The sequence below is a fragment of the Dendropsophus ebraccatus genome, chromosome 2, assembly GCF_027789765.1.
Source record: "Dendropsophus ebraccatus isolate aDenEbr1 chromosome 2, aDenEbr1.pat, whole genome shotgun sequence".
In the NCBI taxonomy this organism is placed as follows: domain Eukaryota; kingdom Metazoa; phylum Chordata; class Amphibia; order Anura; family Hylidae; genus Dendropsophus; species Dendropsophus ebraccatus.
In genome coordinates, this window is record NC_091455.1 from 175,000,397 (window position 1) to 175,025,574 (window position 25,178).

The 25,178-nt window shown below is 41.1% G+C and overlaps 1 protein-coding gene across 4 annotated transcripts in view; it reads left to right on the forward strand.

Annotated features, from left to right (window-relative positions):
• The window catches only part of OSBPL3 (oxysterol binding protein like 3), a 157,032-nt gene that overhangs the window by 38,000 nt on the left and 93,854 nt on the right, over positions 1–25,178 (forward strand). The window contains exon 1 of one of the 4 annotated variants that reach the window (XM_069958772.1): positions 12,612–12,653. The exons of the other annotated variants lie outside the window; for them this stretch is intronic. The gene's annotated coding sequence lies outside the window, so the exon portion shown is untranslated. Of the gene's footprint in view, positions 1–12,611; positions 12,654–25,178 lie in introns of those variants that run through there. 4 annotated transcript variants of the gene reach the window in all.

The window sequence follows — 25,178 nt, forward strand, 5'->3', positions numbered from 1 at the left end:
CTGGACAACCCCTTTAACCCTTAGAGGAGCGGGCCAATTTCAATTTTTGCGTTTTCGTTTTTTCCTCCTTGTGCTTAAAAGGCCATAGCAATTGCATTTTTTCACTTAGAAACCCACATGAGCCCTTATTTTTTGCGCCACTGATTGTACTTTGCAATGACTGGATGAATTTTTCATAAAGTACACTGCGAAACCAGAAAAAAATTCAATGTGTGGTGAAATTGAACAAAAAAAAAAAACGCATTTCTTTTATTTGGAGGGTATTTTTTTTTTTTTTTTTACGCCATTCGCCCTGGGGTAAAACTGACTTGTTATATATGTTCCTAAAAGTCGCTACGATTACAACGATATATAACATGTATAACTTTTATATTATGTGATGGCCTGTAAAAAATTCAAACCATTTTTAACAAATATATGTTCCTTAAAATCCCCCTATTCCCAGGCTTATAGCGCTTTTATCCTTTGGTCTATGGGGCTGTGTCAGGTGTAATTTTTTTCTATCTGTACCTTGATTGCGCATATGCGACTTTTTACTCGCTTTTATTACAATTTTTCTGGATTTGATGCAACCAAAAATGCGCAATTTTGCTTTTTGGGATTTTTTTGCGCTTACACAGTTTACCATACGAGATCAGGAATGTGATAAATTAATAGTTCGAACGATTACGCACGCTGCGAGAACAGACATGTTTGTTTATTTTTATTTATAACATGGAAAAAGGGGGTGATTCACACTTTTATTGGGGGGGGCTTTTTACTATTAACTTTAAAAAAAAAAAACTTTTACACTTATACTAGAAGCCCCGCGGCCCCTCTCTGAACACCTGTGGGCTGTCCTGGATGTACGGGTATGTCCAGGGTCGCCTAAGGGTTAAGATGAAGCTTCACTTTAATGCATTGGTTCACTGATATATTTAAAGTGACTCTGTACCCACAATCTGATCCCCCCCCCAAACCACTAGTACCGCCGGATAGCTGCTTTTAATCCAAGATCTGTTCTGGGGTCCATTCGGCAGGTGATGCAGTTATTGTCTTAAAAAATACTTTTAAACTTGAAGCCTGTGCCAAACGGGAGTATCTGTGCCCTAACTTTGCACAACCTCTCTGTCCCTCCTCCCCGCCCTCTTCATCATTAGGAATGCACCAGGCAGATTGCCTCCTATTCCCCACCTGTGTCAGCCTGGCACATGGGCTGGATCGTAAAGGACCTGTGCAATGTTCAGCATGGAAAAAATGTTTCAGTGGCATTGCTAATGCTGAAGAGGGTGGGGAGGAGAGACACAGGGGTGGTGCAAAGTTAGGGCACAGATACTCCTGTTTGGCACGGGCTTCAGGTTTAAAAGTGTTTTTTTTTAGGACTATAACTGCATCACCTGCCAAACGGACCCCAGGACAGATCTTGGGTTAAAAGCAGCTATCCAAAGGTACAAGTGGTTTGGGGGAGTCAGATTGTTGGTGCAGAGTAGCTTTAAGTGATCACCGAGCTCATTTACTAAAATGATATTTTACATGGGCCTTGTGACTTGTGGTTAGTAACGTGTATGGCTGTAACTCTAGTGGGAGTCTCTCAGCACTATAACTGCGGTGAATTTGCAAATGTAATGTTTATTTGATCTAATATTCTAGAGGATAAAACCATTTAGCTTCATTTACTGATGCTGCTAATAAGGACATAAAATAAGTATTGTTTGCTGGAAGATCATTGTTCTTTACTGTCAACTGTTCTTTTATTGCTAATGGCTCTGGTGTAAATGTGGTCTTATATTTCATTCCAAAAAATCATTACATTCTAATGTATCCGTCATATTGTTTTTAATATTTGTGCAGCATAAATGCACTTAAAGTGAATCTGTCAGATGTAATTCATGTTCAAAACTGGTAATGCTGTTAGGTCAAGGAGACACATGATACCTTTCATATATCTGTCTGTGCTTCCAGAACCTACAAAAATACTTTTTTTTTTCTTCAGTCCAAAGAGTCACAGAGGCTTTTCTAAGCTCCAAACGTTAAGCAAGATGGAATGCTTCCTTGCTTTCTCATCTATTCATTCTAGATTGACAGCTGGAAGCCAAGTATGGGATGAGATATTAGGAGGTGTTACAGCCCACAGCACTTCAGGATCCTTAAAAAGACTCTTTAAATCCTTGCCCTGGAGAATAGAAGCAACTTGTTCATTCTAAAAGCACAGACGGATATATTAAAGGTACCATATGCCTCCTTGTCCTAACAGCTGTCTAACAGGGTCAGCTGTTTGGAACCTAAATCGCAACTGACTCCCTTTAAATGGTCACTTTAGCTTCAAAAATGTTTGCATAAAATAATAGTGAAAGCGAATTTTAACAATCCTTGCAATATATCTTATCAGAAAAAAATGCCTCGCCATTCACTTATGTGGCTCCCTTGCTGTTCCCTTTCTTCACTCTAGTCAAGGGGTTAGGGTCTTGAAGGGGGACTCCCTCTGTTAACTCATAATTACCTAAGAGAGTACATGAAAATTTGTTTTCTTTTTTTTTATAATTTATTTTTTTATTTTACAATTTTATACAGATATAAACACTGTGAAGGGAGACAATCTCCTAAACTGGACAACTGTTTCAGTATTGTGGCTCCCTTGTTTCAAGAACGGCGCCAAAGGCTACCAGATTATATTAGCTGCAAGTGTTGCTTTCTATTCAGCAATTAACTAGAACATCCCATGAACCCTGGGATTGGTTCACTTGTCCATCAGTCGCTCACAATAAAAGATTTTTAGAGCTTTTTGTTGAGTTTGCCAGGGTAGCTACCCTTTTAGAGACACTGTGCGGTAATATAATTGGAAAGACATTATTTATAATAACTTGAAGATTAGTTCCGTGTAGAAGGATGAGATCTTGAGTTCATTGTCACAAATGTCCCCCTAATATGTGTCACTGTTCTGGCGGACTTGTCTCAGTAGAGTGGTTATCACTTTTTGAGATTGTTCAGCCGCTGACCTGATTACTTAAGTGTCTCAGTGTTCTATCATGTAGACTTGAAGAGGAAGGAGAATTATTCTGTAAACTGAAGCTGCTTTTGGGAGAAAATAATCCTCCATATTATATCTGTTTAGCGCTGCAAAGTGCATTGCAAGTACTGACATTTGTCTTTATGGTAGGATCAGCAGGGGTCCTAAGTTCTAATAAAAGTGTTATTGCATCTACTAATGCTGCGTTTACACGGAGCGATAATTCGCCTAATCGATCGTTTACCGATTTTGAAGCAGCGATTTGACGGATTCGTTTAGACGAATGAATTGCTAGAAAATTCGTAAGAAAAATCGTTATCGCGATCGTTTTTAAGATCGCTTAAGCCCATCTTTTACATAGGGTAAATCGGTGAAAGACTGTTTACACCAAGCGATCTGCGAATTTTCAGCGAACGACGATTTAAGAACATGTTGAAAGATCAAAATGAACGATTTCTCGCTCATCGCTTGATCGTTTGCTGTGTTTACACGGTACGATTATCGCTCAAATGCGATCGTTTATGCGAGAATTTGAGCGATAATCGTTCCATGTAAACGCAGCATAAGAGTAACCTCTATTGCAGTATAAAGCAATACAGCACTGTGTCTCAGTTTAGCAATAATCTGCGCAGGAAACCTCTAGTATAAAATTCCTCTCTGATTAGGGTACAAGTGATGACTTGAAAATAGAGCGCCCCTCCTGGCTCTTGGAGCAAACAGCAGTGTATTGCAGGCTGGAATTGTCTATTGGTGTGGCTAATAATAAGCGACATGGTTCTTCAGCCACTGGTATTCAAATGGCAAATGATCGGACTGGCACATGCTCGAGTTGCGCTCATCTCTAGGGGTAATGCAAAAGAGTTATAATGCTTTCACACTATGTTTTCCGTGTTTATATCATAGGGAGCATTCTGTATAATAGTTCATTTTCCTTTACAATTTTACAGCAGAAACACAGGTATTCATGATGTATACTTCCTTAGCTGAGGCTTAAAGCATTAGTAGTGTCCCAGCACAGGGTGCTGTCTGTTGCACCTGAGCAAGTAACTCCCTCAGGTTCACACAGGTGGGAGATGGTGTGTTATTGTGTTTTCCCCACTAGGTGTCACTACTTGTATTTGCTATGGGTATTGTGTATGTGAAGAGTATCGGCTGCAGGTGCTTGTCTCTCTCTGTTCCTATCCTATGTTCTCTTTCTCCACATACACACAAAGCCCCCACCGCTAACAAGAGGGTTTAGTTAGACCCTGAAGGGGGAGTTAGTTCTTGTCGGGAGGAAGTGAGGAGTCTTCAGCCTGGTCCTCAGAGTGAGTGAATGTGTGAGAAACAGCTCAGCCACAGTGTTCCTTTAGTGAGCCTTCACACAACTATGCAGTTCTAAGCTTCCACCAGGGGAGAGATTCACCTTTCTCATGCCAGGAACCTCTCTGAAACGTGCAGGGCAGTTACCGCAGAAGCTATAAAAACTGACTCAGTGGGACAAGGCTACGGAATTTCTATGTATCCCACTGTGCAGTGCAGGACAACTGGGAAACCCCAGGAGTCTCCTTCACCCCGATAACCACAGACTGGGGCTCGTACTACCCTCCTAGAATGGGTAGTCTGTAAAAAGGATGTCAAGGACTAACAAGTGATCCGTGAGTACGAGTAGTCTCTTTCAACTCTTTTCCGCTCAAACTGTTCCGGCAGAGCACATTACTACATTGGGCAGGGCCCCTCTGGCAACTCTTCTTTTCTCTCTACTGTAAAGCACCTACTACTACAAGCACTGACTCTCTACCTCTACTGTAAGTTATTATCAACTGTAACTATTGTATTGCACTGGACTGTATCCAGATCTCTGTTTACTTGTATTGCACTACGGTTACCTCCAGTCAACTGTTCTATTTTTGCCAACGCACTAGACTCTGGCTTCCTCCTTGCGCACCTGCACCTACACACACCTGTACACTTGGGTTACCCTTTTTTAATGTGTTGTTGCCATGCCAACTGTCCGGGGTGGGTCCAATACCACTCCAGGCTACTGTGACAAGTGCCCTAGTGACCCTAGACCCACTCCGCTACCACACCACCATACCAGCTGGCATGGCAGGGTACCACAGGAAGTATATATTACTATCATTTAAAAAAAAAATGATATCAAACATTTTGATTTGTTGCGATATGGGTGCTAAGACTCCCACTAACTGCAAAAAAACAAAAGGGGACAAGTGCTCAGCTGAGTGCTTCTCTCCCCATCCACCCCCTTACTGCAGAAGAATTCTTTGTATAGAATCTACCTCTGTATCAGCTGCTGTATTCCCTTTAGGTGTATTCTCTTCAGTCTCTCTGCTGCCACCTCTGTCTGTCTCAGGAACTGTCCAGAGCTAGAAAGGTTTTATATTTGCTACTGCCTTGGGCAGTTCCTGACACGGGCAGAGGTGGCAGCAGAGAGCACAATACATCACTTCCTGCAGGACATACAGCAGCTGATAAGTGTGGGAAGACTTGAGATTTTGCAATAGAAGTAATTTACAAATCTATATAACTTTCTGACACCAGTTGATTGGAACATTTCTTTTCCCGCAGTCCCCCTTTAATCTTGCTAATTCAGTTCATCATACTTAAGATTACTGTTTTACAGCGTATCACTAAGTGAGGCATTACCAGGGAGTAAATATTGGCTCGCCTTACTGTTAGATTTTGGGCTTCCAAGAAAGGATTTTAGAGCTGGTATGCCACCCCGGGGAATATTGTGCTCATGGTACTCAGGTCAGGCTTTCTCATCTGATGAGCCATAAAAAGAACAATGCTATTGATCGTCCTGAAAGCAGCGGAGAGCTTCTCTGGTGCAGATTGTTTGTTTTCTTACCCACGTAATGTAATATTAAGCCTAGTTGTGTCAGTAAATCCTTCATTCAGCTGAGAGTGTTACCATGTGATCTGTTATCTCCATGGGAAGGAAGTCAGCAGGATTTTAGTTGTTTCTAGGCGGGCACTGTACTCTTATGGCAAGAGGGGAAAATGGTGTCTGATTCATAAATTTTGCAGATGAGTAATCCAGGACTTGAAGATTTTCTTGTAGAGATGAGTGCGTCTGGGGAGCAGGGGATGTGCTGATTGTATGCTGCTACGGGGGCCGCTGCCACTTTGTGCCAGGCAGGAATCTGCAGGCAGAGCGGTAATTAGAGCAGAAAAAGCTTTTTATCACATCAGCTAATGAACGGGACCATTTCTCAGATTTTCACATAAAAAGTTGATGCAGAAATGACATAGGAATACACTGGGGACTAGATGCGTAGACTGGATGGGCTGCAGAGAATTCCAGGCCTGTATTATACTTTCTTAAAGGGGCAGTATCACCTTAGTCACTATAGTCCTAAGGCGGCAAACATACTGTAGTGTATTGTACTCTGTTATATACAGTATAAGGCTATGTTCACACAACATAACTTTTGTATATTTGCAACAACGTCCGTAATTAAGAGTTATCCAGCGAAAATCAACTCAACTGATATCAAAAATTTATATAGATTATTATTTTACTTCTATTAAAAAATCTCAAGTCTTCCAAAACTTATTAGCTGCTGTATGTCCTGCAGGAAATGTTGTTTTATTTTTAGTCTGACACAGTGCTCTCACATCTCTGGCCGAGACAGTCTCGGTTTTCTATGAATCCCCATAGAAAACCTTTTCTTCTCTGGACAGTTCCTGTCTCAGCCAGAGATGTCAGAAAAGAGCACTGTGTCAGACTAAAAATAAAACCACATTTCCAGCAGGACATACAGCAGCTGATAAGTATGGGAAGACTTAAGATTTTTTAATAGAAGTAAATTACAAATCTGTATAACTTTCTGACACCAGTTGATTTGAAAGAGAGAGTTTTTCGCTGGGCATCTTAATTCAGCACAAATGAATATCATCACCGGCCGAGATGATCTTCACTGACATTGGTCGTTCTGTGACCCGACTGGTGTTTCACGTAGTGTGAACCTGGCCTTAACCTTTTAAGGGGTAGTCTTTGTGAAATCGCTCAGGGTGAGAGAACATAAAATAGAATAAATCTTGCAGATGGTGCTGTTCCTGTAGTTTCCTATATTTTATCCCAACACATAGGAAATGATTGCTGAAGCAGTGACAGCCCACCTCTGCCTGTGATTGGCTGAGCAGGCATTTCCTATGTGTCGGGATAGTAAGCTCCGAGCCCTGGTAGGGGATCCGCAGTAGGTACGTTTTACTTTGTCTCCTTCCCTAAGCACTTTTACGTACAGTATAAAAAAAATTTACTTAGACAATTCTTTTAAATGAAAGGATTGGCCTTTGCAAAATTGTATAGTAAAAAGGGTCTAATGTCCACAGCGCCACTCTCTAGGTTGTGTTTGGTATTGCAGCTCCTATAGTGACTGAGCTGCAATACCAGACACTGTCCACAGACAAGAGTGGCACTGTTTTCTTGGGAAAAAAATAATTATTCTAAACTCTGGCAACACCTGTATCAACTTTTACCAATAGACTCTTTAAAATTAATGGTGTCCGAGAAGTAGATACCATCCGTGCCTACTGATGCCAACATTAGTGAAATGGGGCATCACTGGTTGTTGCCATCCACAACGAGGCCTGTGCCTGTCTACAATACTAGAAGGACATGTAGTGATTGCCACCAGGGCTCAGTTTGGAACGTCTTTAGTGCCTGTGAAGTCTGCAGTGGACGCCCTGCTCATTGTACAGTATATAAGTCGTAGACATCATGTATAGTATAAAACTACTTTCCGTATTTTTATTTCTTCTGTAACTTGGGGAAGTAACTTATGAAACAGACACTTTATGGAACAAACTGATATTTATAGCCCAGCCTTTGTGTTAAAGTTGAGCTTGTTGTCGACATCCCCATTAGAATGCATGGTCCCATCCCATAATTCTAGGGGACCACTCAGGCATGAATGCTTGTGGTATTTAATGGATTACGTTACCCGGTGCGCCACTTATTTTCTGGATGTGTTCAGTGAACCTCTTCTCATTCAACAAATATAGTTAGCTCATTAAATTGCATTTTGGTTTTCAGGTCACTTACCTGTGATGTTAAGATTTGCAGACAGGGTATAGCTGCAGTTACACAAGTATTCTATTCTTACATAACTTATTCTTGTAAATGTTAAAGGGAACCTTTTAGGTGGAAAATAGCCCATCTTCCTTATTACTGTGAACTAAGATTTACAGCTAAGAGTCATAGCTTTAAAGCGACTCTGTACCCACAATCTGACCCCCCCCCCCAAACCACTTGTACCTTCGGATAGCTGCTTTTCATCCAAGATCTGTCCTGGGGTCCGTTCGGCAGGGGATGCAGTTATTGTCCTAAAAAGTATTTTATAAACTGGCAGCCCTGTGCCAAATGGCTGTGGCCTATATTGTGTATGCATTAGGCTGGCACAACCTCTCTGGACCTCCTCCCCGCCCTCCTCATCATTAGGAATGCTCCAGGCAGATTTTCTCCTATTCATCAGCTGTGTGAGGATGGCATGTGGGCTGTGTTCACTGCAGAGGAGTAGAAAAAAATCCTGCCAGTGGCATTCCTAATGATGAAGAGGGTGGGGAGGAGGGAGGAAGGGGTTGTGCAAAGTTAGGGCACAGATACTCCAAGCCACGGTCATTTGGCACGGGGCTGCAAGTTTAAAGGTTCTTTTTTTTAGGACAATAACTGCATCACCTGCCGAACGGACCGATCATGGATTAAAAGCAGCTATCTGATGGTCCAAATGGTTTGGGGGGGGGTTACAGATTGTGGGTACAGAGTCGCTTGAATGAAAAGCCAAGCTGGGAATTTGGTATAAAGTCAAGAAGGTGGCCCTCCACTGACCTCTTACCTGTCCCACCACTTGATTTGACAGGTATCTTCCTATTTGTGCATAAGGAGAGACCTGTTAATCAAACAAGACAAGGCAGGGAGACTCCAGTGGAGAGCCACCTCCTTGACTTTGTGGGGTTTGTGTGTATATAGATATATTTATTTATTTTTATTTTTTTTTTCTTCAAATCAGCTGGTACCAGAAAAATATACAGATTTGCAGATTACGTATATTTTAGAGGCAGGGGGAGAGGCTGGGGGGTGCAGGAGGAGAGGCTGGCTGGCAGGTGAGAAGCTGGGGGGCAGTGGGGGAAACACGGTGCGGCCAGTGGGCAGCCGGAGGGCAGGGGGAGCAGAGGCAGGCTGGGCAGGTCCCCGCCCCCCAATGCAGCTTCGGGCCGAGGTCCGGGTTAGCTTCTGGACAGCTTCCACAGATAGCCGGAAGCTGACAGCTGCATCCCTGCGGTCCTGGATTTCTCTCCTGCTTGGCAGCGTACATGTGACGTTATCACCGAGCAGGAGAGAAGTTCGGGCATCGCGGGGCTGCAGCTGTCAGCTTCCGGACAGTGATGCAGGCTGTCTGTGGAAGCTGTCAGGAAATGCACAAAAAGCCTTGATGCAGTAGTAAGTGCAGGGAAAAAAGCACTTTATAAGCATTTCCCGTAATAAGTGTATATTGGGGATTTGTATAACTTTTGGGTGGCAATACAATACTTTAATAAATGTTTTTGACAGAGTTCTCCTTTAATGCACGTGTTTTTATATATATATATATATATATATATATATATATATATATTATTCTTAAAATATGAAACAAGAAGTCCACTTTTTTTGGCTTTGTTATAAGAAAAATTAATAAGCAGCATGTTACTTTTTTCATGGATTCTGCATGGAAATTCTGCACTGAATGATTTCTGCAGCCCTCTAATAAGTACATATCGGACTGAATCCTACAATGGACACATCCTACATGAAACTCAGCTGGCTCTGGCCTATGATACTTTTGTAATTGAAGGGGTTATACAGTAGATTGGTTATAAGAGCTCCCTGTACTGGGTGAGAGGGCGAGTTGGGGAGGGCCATGGTCTGCATAGCGAGGTCTACAGCCCTGCACTCTGACCCAGGAAGTCTCCCTCACCTACCAAATCATAGCAGATCCACTTCAGGCTGGGGCTCACATCAGGGGACAGGACTGTGGAGGTAATCTCTCCATAGCTGTAACCCCTCTCTCCGGACAGAGAGTGCTGCATGTATGTGCCCACATATGTCCTGCTCATTCCTTCATGCTCCCTGCAGTCTGTCAGTCCTGATTGGTCCATGCTGAACACACACCCCTTCCCCATTGGTGTCATGTGACCACACAGACGTCTGACAGCAGCCCTGCTTCTCTATTCTAGCATGTTGTACTACGCTACTGCATTATGGGGATCTGCAGTTCCATCCTGTATCTACAAACTACTGCTGTTTTTTAGGTTTATGCACTTACTATATATTATACACCACATGCTGATTGCTATACTGTACAGTAACTGATAATATTACATATTCAGCTGTTTATAAATGAATGTTTAATGTTTTACTTGTTATTCAGAATATATAATCATTTTTTGGGGTGTGGAACAGATTATCTGCATTTAAATGATTTCTTATGGGAAAATTTGCTTTGGTTTAAGAGTGGATTAAAATTACAAGCACAGTCCCGGAACAAATTGTGCTCGTAATCCTAGGCACCACTGTGTGTGTGTGTGTGTATGTATGTATGTATGTGTATGTATATATATATATATATATATATATATCACCATTGACAAAGGCCTAGATACAGTGCCATAAATGCTGTTGGTGAATATAATTCCATCATATACAAGGCTTACATGTTTTGTCTGGAACTTTTTGGCTGTCAGGAAACTTTGTTACCAACCAGTCATCGCCAGGGTTAGTCATGATCTAGAGGAATGACACTGCAATATGTATTCAAAAGCTTTTCCAGGACAGACTATTTTGGGGTTTTTGAGTCATGTGATTGGAAGAAACCATCAAGGAAGTTTTACACATGTGACTTGTTGCCCCAACAAACTCAAACATAGGGTTGGACCATGTTAGTGGGGCCTTGAGGTTTGTTATGAATACACTCTCATTTCATATACATAATAAAGTGTATGGCCACCTTTTAAATGGAAATGTATATCCTACATATAGATATAATCTGCGTTAGAGAGTTGAGTAACATTACAAATACGTTGATAACACATAGCTGAAATCTCCCAGCATTCCCTGGTGAATCAATGTTTGCTTTCGTGAATTGTTTCCAGTTGAACGCCATTTATCCCATCGTATTTCCGGAGCTTAGATAAGATATCGAGGATGCATTTGACTAAATGTAGGTTGACTGCTTCTAGTAGCACCCAGCAGATCTGTGACTGGAGCTCCACACTATCAAACAGGCTATAAGAAGATGTACATTTTTCTATTTTACTTAATTGAGCATTGTCCCTTTAGGCTGGGTTCACCCAGCGTATGACACTGGCCGTTCTGTGACACGGCCGTGTCACCGAACAGCCAGTGTCAGTGAGGTTCATCCCGGCCGGTACTGCAGTACCAAACGAATGAATTTCATTTCTTTTAGAATTCGGATGACTGCGCATTCCTGTGTGCCCGCGTCCCAATTACCCATAGCCAACAATGTAAAGTGCATCTGGAACCGCACTCTACATTGTGTGAATTGTCATTGTTGTGCGGCCACTATTCATTGAACTGACATGTCGATGTACGGCCACTTGGATTCCCGGCCAGAGTGTATACTATGTGTATACAGTCAGGCTGGGATTCCATTGACTTCAGTGCAATGTAAATTTTCAATTAATCACGGCCGGTGTTGCAATTTGCAAGTTGTGTGGACATATCCTTAAAAAGCTTTTGACATGAGAGACATTTCAAAAGCTTTAAACAACCAGTTTAAGACCCATAGTTTTTTATGTGCTTATTCACACATCCACGATTTTAGCGCATCCGTAAATAGGCTGTAATCCGTAAAAAATAGGACCTGTCGTAGTGCGGTCACCCAATTATGAAACTGGTCACTGTCTATAATGTAGTTGTCCACAAATTCGGGACCACTACGGACGCATGAGGTACTGTACTGTCCGCAATTGCTGACAGATTTTTGGACTTGTAAATATAGCCTAAGCGCGTTCTCTACCAGCCATGGAAACAAGACAGATTTTCTAATTTACTTATTTCTTTCTGCTCATCCTAGAGATTGGTTGGGGTCTGAACGCTCCAAGATTAAGATTATCAAGATTATTAACATGTCAAAAAAAAAAAAAAATTAAAGGGACAGCTACGCTTTTTAAATAAGTAAGTCGTCTGTGTGAGCATAACCTAATTAAAGATCAATGCAAAATAAAAATTAAAAATCAGGAAGACTGTGTGGCCACCATTACCAATTCTAAGAGGTTGCCATTCCTGAATCTGATTAATATTAATGATCATCTCTGCGTATCATGTGCGACATGGAGGGTTTTTTTTTTGTTTTTTTTTAGAAGATATTAGTCTAAAATGTGCTCATTACAATAATATAGTCATAGTATTTATACCTTCTTTTTTTTTTTCCCCTATTTGCACACCCATATAAACTGAGTAACTCCATCAGGCCTAACCTGTACATCTGGTTTCTAGGTCCTGGGATGGTCATGCTTTTGTCTTGCTGGAATGTTTTCTATTATTAGTGATGCTGGAGACACTGGAGTGTATGTATGTGAGCGTTATTTTATTACAAGCATGAAATGATTTTATGTGGTTGTGTTCTGCTGCTGTGAGCCGAGTCCGTAGTGCGGATACCTGGTAAGTCTGTTATACATTAGTACCTAAAGTAGTCATGTTATTGGGTATTAGAGGGACAGGTTTGATCTGTAGTAATAAGCTGATAATTGGAATAACGCATACATGGAATGATTTATTTTATATATTTTGCTACCCCGAACATTTACTATTAGGCTGGCTTCACACTGCATTTTTGCAATCCGTTTTTCTTTTTAATTCGTTTTATGGGGAAAAAAAACCTAGATTAATAAAAGAACGAAGGCAATTGTATGCACCTGTTTTGATCCGTTTTTCCATTGTCTCCCATTATAAAAAAAGAGGATGAAAACATGTGTTTTGATCGTTTTTTTTTATTTTTATTTTTTTTTATAATTGATTGCAAAAACGCAGTGTGAACCCAGCCTTATCCAGTACGAGATCATGTGACACTTGACCTTTCGGTCAAACTTTATTAGTCCTATAAATCTTCAGTCCTGCTGTCTGACTCTTCACTAAATGATTTGAAAGGCGGTCATAAACTAAGCTGTCATGGCGGCTCCCACAGTGGTGGCATGTGGCAAATCTGGCTACTTAAAGGAGAAAGAAACATTGTGTAACTAACAGAATTGACATTCAGGGTTGTTGGAGAGCTGGGCAGCCATGTTGGTTTATCTGTAGTATAACAAAGAAATGAATAATATATTATAATTTTTTCAGGTTTTACAAGCATCAGTATAACTTGTAACTTATTGATAGAGAGTCCAGTGGGTGGTCCCACTCAATGATTGACAGCCTTTCATGTATCAGCATGTATGCAGAGACAGCTAATCACTGATTAGGACTGCCCACCGGGCACCTAAGTCTAGAATAAGATGCAATTTGTATAAATAAAATACAGGTTATATGGACTGTTTTCCACCATTATGACAAGGATATAACCACCCAAACTATGGAGTGCAACAAATTGCCTGGCTCACCCGTAAAAGTGGCCATATTGGTCATCTTATTAGACCTCTACTGATACATATGAACGTGCTCATATTCCCGTTGGGGTTGGTAAAGCTTGCCTTGGCACCCTGCGTTGAACTTTTATACAGGAGCTCTTGTTCTGGTGATCTTATCGTGTTAACAGTAAATTGCTAACATTAAATAGCGCTGGGGGGGGGACAGATAAATAAGATTGTTTGTTGTATTATGTTCATTGCTTTAACTTGTCCAATAGAGGTAACACTAGAAGTTTTCGTCTGCTGAATGGAATGCATCCTGGCTTGTACAAGCGCGCACATGTCCTTACTTTTGTTCGACGGTGCTTTATGTTCTATTAGCTACATAGTTGTTAGTTGAACATTTCCAATTATAGAGACCGTTTCCTGGTTGGCGCGCTTTCCATAGAATTGATGCTTTAGATCATTAAAAGGAGACGATCTATGTAAATGAGAAGCTGCTACAATGGTACAGTATGCTAATGTCACCTCTGTAAAAACCGCTAGAAGCGTCTCAGGAAATAGTGGGGGATACGCTTAGCTTTGATTCAACATTTCTTGTTATCAAGGAAAAATCCCTAGTGAAATGAATAGGATGTTCTCTTGAGTTAATCATTTGTACAGTATGAACACGTCATTCCGATTTCTGGTTTTATGACTTATGGGGCTTCAGTGATACCTGTTCACATTGCAGGAAAATTCCTTCCTTGGATAAGAGGGCCCATTGCTTGCATATATGTAAGCCATAAGCTAAATCAATTTTTTTTTTTTAAAGTGTTGGTGTCTGTGCGGATTTACCGCTGTGGTTTTATATGCAGAAATGTGTTTTGTATTGTGGAAAATCTGGAGCCGTTCCATAGCATGTGGCTGCCCCATGGGGTATGTTTACACATGGTGGATATGCTACAGACTACTGCAGTGGAAAATCTGCACAAAAATCTGCACTGAATTGTGCTGCAGAATATGTTTGTGTTCTAAAAGACTAGTATTTGAAATTAGCAACAAAATCCGAGGTCCCCATACACCTTATACTGATGGCTGAACCTACCACCAATGGTGGGTTCAGCTGACTGAAGGCGGAAGTGTTTAACGGGGGATCGAAGATGCCATTGGAGTGCGGAGAGGTAAGAATAGCCTGTTTGTTATGTTCTCTGGGCAGCAACATATTAAAAGTTTAAAATGAATGGAACACCCCTCTAAGGGGGTTATCCGGCACTATTTTTATTTTTTTTTGTATCTCTCCTTTTTTAAAACATAATAAACATTTTATTTTTACCTCTCCACACTCCCCCAGTGTCCTCCTGTAAGTGGTCTCTGGGTCCTCCTCTGACCGTACCCATAGATACTTCTGAGGCAGACTCATCTTGGCACTGACTGAAATGGGAGAGCGTCACGGCCACTAATTGGCTAATTGGCCAAGACAAGTTTTTTCTCGCAAGTGTTGGGGACTGCGGTTAGTGGGGAACCTGGACACAGAGTAGGAGGGCACTAGGGGAGCATGGAGAGGTAAGAATACGATATTTGTTATGTTTCATAATAGGGCAGCAACGTATAAAAAAATGTATGTGCTGGATAACCCCTTTAAGCGTTTCAAATAATGTCCGGCAAGAAAAAGCTTAACAGCAAGTGTGCTATACAAGCCATCTGTATTTCTTACTAGTTTGTTACCGCAATCTTGCATATTGCTAATCATTGAAAATTTACACTTTCTCCAGGAAGGATCCGGTTACTGTATGTGCATTACAGTAAATTCCAGCCATTTAGAGCACTTTCGTGACTAGCAGTAAACCCATAGCACCCAGTGGAGAGTTGGTGCTCAGTGAGGCTTAATATCGATGGTGTAATTGCTCCTTAACAAGGATTAATGCGTAGAGAGCCCCATTACATCAGTCTCATTTCCCTAAAGTTGTTAAAGACGCTTCTTCCCTAGATTTATAGAAAATTAGCGACAAACTCTCCTAATGCTCAACGTGTAAATGAAAATGCTCATGTTTATGGTTTTCTAGGTAATATATCCGAGGATCTGGCGTAGAATCCCTTATATAAATAGCACCCTAGGTTTTTACGCACTTTGGTATTCCGCAGGTTTTATTCAATGGGTCAGAGGTGTATTTGGTCACCTGCTGAGGTTTCTGCGACAGGTCCTTTCCTTTTTTTCCCCCCATCTTTTACGTGATTTCATATCTGGAGCGGTAAAAGCTACACCGTATTAACCACAGTGTGTAGTCTTATTAAAACTGGATTTCATCCACAATATCAGATGTTGGAATATAGATGAGAAATCCATTTTCTGGACCTACTAGAACAGGGGCATCAAACTCGGGCCATCCAGCTGTTACAAATCTACAATTCCCACCATGCCTGGACAGTCAAAACTTTAGCTTTACTGTGGTTTTGCAACAGTTGGAGGCCTGAGTTTGACACCCCTGTACTAGAAGGTCTCATGTACGCAGACATGTTACAGCTCTCTTTTGTATGGCTGATAAATTTTATCCTTGGGCTCTGTTCACACTGGGGTTTCTGTTATAATAAAAACAACAATGGCAGTGCCATATCCGTCAAATGACAGAAACAAATGGTGTCTAACCAATTGGGTTACATTGTGGTGTTGAATGTTACGATGGAGGAAGGGTGCTGCATGCTGGGCTATTCTTGCCATCAAATCTGGTGGATCTACAGATGGAGGCTCCAGTCGAAGCCTTAGAAGTTCTTTGGATCTCCATACCCTGGCATCTTCATTTACACCACCACCTACCCTAGTTATGTACGTTAGTCTAGTTTGTCCTTTTCATTGCATCTCTTCTTGTGCTGGTTCCCACAGTTGGATGGTGTTATAGTTCTGATAACAGTCCATATCATTGTGGAATGTGACAAATCCAAGATACCGGCTGTGCCAACACAACCTTTCTTTCATTAGAGACCTTACAATCGTACAGATTACTTTACATGCCATTCTTACTTATTACCAACCATAGTGTTGCTAGTTGTATTTCTGTATTGTATGTATGAGGTCGTGTGTACCAGAATACCCATAATGGCAGACTCCACCTTGTGGATTGTATGGTAATCCTTGGCACAAACAACATATGTGTGTGAGTTGCTTTCTTCATTATGGAGAGCTTGACTGCTTGATATTGTGTTAGAATAGATTTTACCAATGTCTGCTCTCAGTGTAGGCGCAGTACTGATATTGGAGAGCTTGATGCTTATGGATCTTTGAGTTAAGTCTTTATGCATGATGTGTCATTGTTGACTTTGTCTGTTAAGGCTGAAGGACACTTCACACAATCCAATGGATGTGAATGGTTGATTGTTTAATGTCATGATCATTGAGTTTGTCAAGAGTTAAGATTATATTTACTATTTATATCAGGTCTTTCCAGTGTTAGGGAGACAGATGTGGCAATTGTCAGACAACAGAAGACAGTTTGACCACATTACATGTAGCTTTACTTAAAGTGTTACTGTCGTTATAACTTCCAAAATGTAAATTAACAGTAGATGTGAAGTAAAGCAAGCTTGCAATATACATTCATTATTTTTGTTGATGTTATCATGCTGTAAAACAAAGCTGAACTTACCAGAAATTCAGGTCCAGTCTCCTGATTTTCTGTCTTGTGCTGGTTCAATAAAAGAGTCTAAATACAGGAATTCCAGCCAGTACAGAATGTTCACATCTCAATGTGTCCATCAATCACATGACTGCCTTCTCTGTGAGTACTCAGATGGCCTGGGAAACACAGGACTTCCTGTTGTTAGACCCTTTGAAAAAAAAAAAAGAGTCAGAACACAGGAAGTGCCATTTTTCCAACAAAAAATAATGAATGTAAATTGCAGACTTGCTTCGTTTCACATCTACTGTTGATTTAGATTTTGAAAGTTATAATAAAAGTGACACTTTAAAGGGGCTACATAGTATTAGAACATTACCGCTATCTAAAAATTGTGCCACACCTGTTCATGGCATGTTTGTAGTAATGCAGTTCTGCCCCACTGGCCTTTGAAATTTGAGGACAAAATGACGGAAAAAAAATTGCGTACTGAAGGACATAAAAGACCAAATTTTTTCTATATTAGGCTATGTTCACACACTGGAACAGAACGGCTGTTCCGTGACCCCCACCAGATCACGGAGCGGCCGGTCTTTGCAAAGATCATCCCGGCCGCAGTGTTCTGATGTGGGCGCATCAGCGTGCGCCCGCATCAGAACTCTCTTAGCACACAATGAAGCAAGCGGCCAGAGCCGCTCGCTTCATTGTGTGGACTGACAGGTCTTTCTACTGCCGCAATTCATTTCTTTGGATGGGATTTCTTTCATGGGATCCCGGCCAGAGCGTGTACTATGTGTATATGCTCCGGACGGGATCTTATAGAAGGCAATGCAGTGTTCCACACCGTACAAAGTACGGCCGTTGTTGCCGATGGCAACGACAGTTTTACTTTTCCGTAGTGTGAACATAGCCTTAGGGTACAAACACACCGTATATGCAGCAGATATGATGGTGAAGACTTGATGCTGTGTTCAGTTTTTTAGATCTAATCTGCTGCGTATCACAGCAGTAAATACGCTGCGTATATGGTGTGTGTGTGTTTGTACCCTTAAGGCGTTATAAAAATAAAACAGAAGTGATACTTACCTCCCTTGATGTTCCACAGCTGCTGTTAGGATAGCTCCCAATCCCCACTTATCACCATTCCTGCTTGTTTCTGTGACTGCAGAGAAACTTCTGAGTTGGGACACCACTTCAGTGAGTGGTTGAGCAGGGCATTTTCTTTGAAATTGGGACATCCCAAGAACAAGGAAGAAGCAGTTATGAGCAAGGATCAGGAGCCGTCTGAAAGGGGATCAGTGAGAGGTGAGTATCACAATGTTTATAATATTCTTCACTACACAGTGGATATTACTTTATTATGATCAATTATTATTGTTCACTACACAGTGGATATTTATTATGATCAATATTCAAATAGTGTGGGATATTTTGGTAGCGTTGTTATGTAACACATTCATTTGGGATATGAAATCCTTCTTACCGTACTTAGCTTTTCTCAAGTACATAAGTATTTTATGACCATTTTGATGACTGTTAGCAAAGTTAATGATTTTCCTCTTATGTTAATAGATAAACACTGACTCATTGTAGTAAATATATTAAGATCTTAGCAGGTGACTGAGCTGCAGGGTGACTAAGCTTCCCAGGTTATCAGTGGATGGAATCATGATGATACTGTATCTCATCAGCTCCGCTAGAAGAGGCAATTGTGCAGTCACTGTCTTCTGAGTTGTTCATCTGACACATTGCTTTTCCTTTGGGTCTTAAAAATTAACATTCTGTATTGTTATTCATGTTTTCTAATTTGAACAGACATTTAATTCTTCAGCAAAAATTAGCTTTTTTGGGGGGGAATGTTTGAGACCAATCACTCCTTACATTACATAACAGGATATATAGGCTACAGAGTCGTCCTTATGGGTCCACTGTTTTATAGCCTGAATAATGTTCATGTTATTTTCATCTAATCGATTTCTGTAGATAAAAGTCAGTATTGGCAGCCGTTTCCCCATGTAGTTGTCTCACACTTATTGGATCGCTGTCACCCAGGCAGTCATGGGAGGGAGACTATAAAAAAGGGGAGAAAAATATGATCCTGGGCCAAAAATAGAGCGCCCGCCATTAAGTGATTTTATTAGTGTGCTTGTTGATTGGGGGTCGGAAAAGGTTATGGCCAATAGTGAATAGTTACTAGAGATGAGCGAAACAGGTTCGAGTCGATCCGAACCCGAACGTTCTGTATTTGACTAGCGGTGGCTGCTGAACTTGGATAAAGCTCTAAGGTTGTCTGGAAAACATGGATACAGCCAATGACTATATCCATGATTTCCACATAGCCTTAGGGCTTTATCCAACTTCAGCAGCCACCGCTAATCAAATGCCGAAAGTTCGGGTTCGGATCGACTCGAGCATGCTCGAGGTTCGCTCATCTCTATTAGTTACCCTTACCAGTTCCCACCATCCCTGTTGCCGATTGTCACACTTGTTCTAATCAGTCCGGCCCACATAACCTGTATCTGGTCTCAGATAAACCGAGAACGTAATGAGGAAAAAATGGAGGAAAGCGCTGAAGTGCAAGAAACTACTAATGGAGTAAAACGTGGCTCGGCGCGTTTCGACAATCATTGTCAAACTCTTGAGAAAGCGTTTACTGAAACGTTGAGCTCCCTGTTATTGCTATTATATTTTTTTGTTTCATGTTCTTTTTAAGTTGGCGTTTGCATCTACACCTGTGCCCCAGAGTTCACTTCTGTATTACACACTAAAAGGTATATTACTCAAGGTGTTTCTGGACTAGAGGGAATAGGAGACCTTTACGGGCTTTCTCCACCTGCTGACTTATGCATTTCCCCCTTTTGCACAAATATGTCAATACTTCTATTCCGGTAGCAGTTTTTTGTACTAAGGACCCAAACACACCGCTATATTACATCTCTATACAAGGTTGGAAAGCCGCCTTATAGCTTCATGCCGAATCCAGAAGAATAAAAGAAAATGGTGTGATGCTCCAAATCATGTATTAGAGTTATTCTCTGTAAAGCGACACATTGGCGGTATAATACACTGGCACTAGTACCAAGCAGTAGGGGCTTTGTGGGGCCATCATGAGGTGTTAAGATTCACTTTTCTATGCAGATCAGATGTTGCTTGCTTGGTTGTCCATGCGGAACAGAACATATCTATGATCTGCAAAGAAACAATTCCCCCAGCCGCCGGGGTTACCGAATGTTAATGTAGTTTACTCTTATATGCTTGAGTGAATCTATCAGCCCTGTTTATGTAAAATTATGTCTTTTTAATGTTTGGTGTTAAAGTAATTATCTTATGAAGACAGCAGGTTGCTGCGGCTTCTCTTACTGCTAAGGGTCAGCTGAACACCACATGTAGCATTATATGGTGACCATTCAAATGAATGGCCATGTAAAGCATTATTATTGCTCGTACATGGGGTTCCAGCTAGGGACCCCATGCTGTGACATTCATATGCCCTAATAGAACCTATAAAGACTGGTCGTCTTTTTAAGAAAACCTTTTTAATGGATTATAATAGTCATAAAAAAAATGAGAACCTGTTCTTAGAAAAAACTTTTAACATGTCAAAAGTTTTGATCAGTCACGGTCTGAGTGTTTAGACCACGACCAATATGGAAAACAAGGAGAAGTCTGTGCTACCATGTGTTCCTCTCCCTGCCCTGTGTCTGTCCGACCTGTACAGTCCCATAAACTTACATTACATGTCCATCCAGGTAACATAACACAGAGCTCGGGTAGAAGGTTTTGCGTGTGGGCTTCTCCCGGCTAGTTCTCCTGATTGGTCAGGATTGGAACACTCAGACCCGACCAGTCAAAACATTTGACATGTCTCTATAATAAACAAGGGACGACAGCATCCAGTTAGGTGAAAAATAATATCAAGGCTTTATTTTATCACCGAATACAAAGCAAAGGTTTCGACCCATTGGGTTTTCTACTGAGGAGCCATCTTTGGACTTTGGCAAGATGCTGTTGAAAACACTTTTGTTCATGTCTCTGTGACATGTAACCTTTTTTTTTTTTTTTCAAATGACACCTATTCTTTAAGGGTTGCAACTTGCAAAGTTCCGGGATAGGGGATAACTATCTGATCACTGGGGTGTGATTGCTGAAATGTATGTCATTGCTCTATTCATTCTGTATGGAATCTGCATACAGAATAAATCTCCGGCAGCTTTTATAGAAAATAAATAAAGTGGTAGCTTTGCCATCCTGCACCTATCATTCTGACAGAAGCCTTGGGTGTCTGTTCTTGGGGTCATAGGGGCTTTGATTGCTGTGATCGGATGGTTACTCCCTATCATGTGACTGTGGGATAATTTTTCAAGTTGAGACAACCCCTTTAAAGGGGTACCCTGGTGATATTTTCTTTCTTTCAAATCAACTGTTTTTAGGAAGTTATACAGATCTGTTCTATTTAAAATCTACAGACTTTCAGTACCTATTAACTGCTGTATGTCCTGCAGGAAGTGGTATATTCTTTCCAGTTAGACAGTGCTCTTTGCTGCCACCTCTGTCCATGTCAGAAAATGTCCAGAGCAGAGGAGGTTTTCTATGGGGATTTACAACTGCCCTGGACAGTACCTGGCATGGACAGTGGTGGCAGCAGAGAGCGCTGTGCCAGACTGGAAAGAATACACCACTTCTTGCAGGACATACAGCAGCTGATAGCACGAATAGAAGTAAATAACTAATCTATATAACTTTCTGACAGCAGTTTATTTAAAAGAAAAAAAAATTCTGAGTCTCATTTTGGTCAAAATTTTCACCAAAACCAGGAGTGGGTACAAAATGCATAAGAGTCTTTTTAAGCCTTTTCATTGAGTTGGTTCCACTGTTTTAGTAGAAATATGTAGAAAACGTGAACTTAAATAAATCTATAAAAAAACTTCAGAAAAAACTGAGCGGTTGTATACAGGAGCTTACCTTTTAACAGTTATCAACCTTAAAATCCTCCATGACTTCAACAACTTTTATATGTGATATAAATTACCTTCCAAGTTGAGTCCAAATGTTAAAGGTCTCTTAATCTGACATTGTGACATGGACCTAAGTGACTCTTATGTTCTGAAATAGGGATATCATTAATAAATATCTTGACTTTGTTCCTGAACATAACATGCAGTGGAGAATACTTGTAAGGATTGACAAATTGGCTCATTACGCCAGTGGTTGAGCAATAAAGGCCCAATTGTGCCCTTGTTTGAGCCCCTGCTATCTCCAGTACAGGGAGCCTGGCTGCTCCAGCTTAGTTAATGATTTCTAATTGAAATCTTTGAGTACAGTTTATCACGGCGTCACTCTATTTAATGTAACGATAAGGAGCTCTGGATTTGTCATGATAAATTGAGTATCACATGTACGTTCAGCGTTCTTGCTGCTTACCTACTGCATGTGTGTGGGAGAGACCGCGCGACCCCGGCGTTACTGCTCCTGCATTTAATGAAGGGGAGGGAGAAGCAATTTACAGGGAATTGTGAGGAAGAATGGATCTAGTGGGAGGAAATGACTTCACCTTTCATTAACTTACAGTCTTAGTGTTGCAAGCCACCCATTAATAGTTGCAGAACAGCTAGCACGCTGATCGACATCTGTGCCGGAGCCCAGCTGATGAAAATAGTCTCCTTAATGTAGCAATTAAGCAGTGTTTCTCTATGAGGATTTGTCATTATTGCGCCTTGTTTAGTGTATCAGGATCCCGTGCTTTGTATGCAACATGTCTCTTTATTTCTGTGAACAAGATGGGTGCCATGATCTCCTTATGCTGTTGCATCTGTCTCATCATAGCATGTGCGTACAAATATTTTCATTGCTTAGCTCTAGGGGGTTTACAGGTAACTGTTACACCCAGGCCCTGAGGCCCAAAAAGGTGACTCTTCTGCATAACAAAGAGCTATAGTTGCCATGTTAAGAATTTTTAAAGCGAATTTACCACTAGGTACATCGCTTTGGGTTTTTTACATCAACAGACCAGTGCCGGTGTGGGGATGCCCATGGCGGGTCCTGCGCACATTGCTTGTCTATTCTCGAGCACCGGCCCGACATGAAGCACTGGAGGCGGGCCCGTCGGCCCCCAGTGTGATGAGCCCCCTTCTGTAATGCAGCTCCATTGATTCTAATGGAGTTTTGCCACACTGGGGGCCGTCGGGGTCGCCTCCAGTGCTTTATGCTGGGACGGTGCTTGGGAATAGACCAGTGCTGATCCATTTAGGTACATCCGCATTTTGGGAATAGCCTAATGGAAAATTGTAATTTGATGAAGTCACAACTATTACAGACCAGGAATAATTGAGGGAATGGCTAATACGTTTGGGGATAATTGTAAATAAGCTATTTTTTTTTTTTTCTTTCATGATGAGTGTGAATAAAAGTTTATGGCAAGCCTATACTGTATGTATATCCCAAACTGGAGCCTAGAAAAAGTACAACACTTCCTGTGTCTTAATAGGAGTTTTCTTCATGAAACAACCCTTTAAGAGACAGAAGCCTGATCACAGGTCCAGGATGAAGGGACCATATTGTATCATTTTGTTCTGGTTGTTCAAATTAGGGGTTAACTATGTTCTACATGGATGGGGTAGTCCACTGAAGTCTGTGTTTGTGAGCGTCTCTCTGCTCTGTGACATCCTATGGCACAAATTAGGCATACGTTAAGTGATTTGATTGATTAATTGTCTTCATGTGACAACTCAATAAAATAAATATCTTTAGGTCATGGTCCCACCATATCATGTCTTTGGCCAAAAGTATACCCTTTTGTCCTATATTAAGCCAAGGGGGGTCTATAGCAGAGTTTGGCATGTGTGCTGGAAATGACAGATGACTAGAGACAGATGCTGAAACATTTTATTTTTTTGATTGTAGGTGTATGTTTATGTTTATCGTGACAGCCTAAGTATTTTGGGCTCTGAGCTTCAGCTGTTATTAATGGAACCTTATCTATAGACTGGTATCACTGTACTCCTGTTTGTGATTTAAGGGGGAGATTGCTGAAAAGTGGTGTTTACAGAACAGAAAGTGTTGGCCTACTATTATACATAGTGGAAAATAACATCACGAAAAATTCTTAAACATATTTAACATAAAAACTTGATTTTTTAATATTTGTCAGTTTTCTGATGGCACATTGCCTTTCATCTTTAAGGTGAGCCGTTTAAACGTATACCATTTCGGAACCAATCTGGCGGCTTTCTTGAGTCTAAAAATAATTTCATGCATATGTTTGGATTAAACAACATTCTGCCCTTTTGAAAGCAACTGCAGTTACCATGTGCTACATATGTAATTTGTCATCTGCCATAAACCATGAAAAAATGTTAATTTGATTGAATGACTGGGTGCGCGGGAACGAAGATCTGCGGTATAACAAGGCTTCCATGATGATCTCTCACCTCTTCGTAGCTGACAGAACAAGAACAAACAGCTCTTCTTTGTCGCTTGCCATGCCATGTTATTTGTCCTTTCATTTCCGAGTGGCGAGGGTTTTTATGCACTGGAAAATAGTGGTAATTAATACGCTAGCAATAGACAAATGTCCAGCTAAAACAGAAGAAAATGAGAACAGTGTTAAATGTGACCTTTGTTTTCCGCCATTCTGTTTATTATGACTGCTGAGATGTATATTGTCTTGAGCGCACAGACGTTTTACTGTGAAAAATGAACTTGTCACTATAAATGAATACTGACTAGATAAACCCTAACATGTTGCATTCAGAAATGAGATGGTGTGCACATCTTCAGCTATGTAGGACTCTATGGCTGTTACTGTATTAGGCCAGGTTCACACTTTGTAAGACAGCGGCCATTCTGTGACACAGCCGTGTCACAGAACGGCCGCTGTCTGTGAAGTTCCACCCGGCTGGTACTGCAGTACCAGCCAGATGAACTTTATTTCTTTTGAATTGTAATGCAGGCACATTCAGGTGTGCCCGCGTTTTAACTAACCATTGCAGACAATGTAAAGTGCGGCCAGAGCCGCTTTTTACATTGCCTGCACT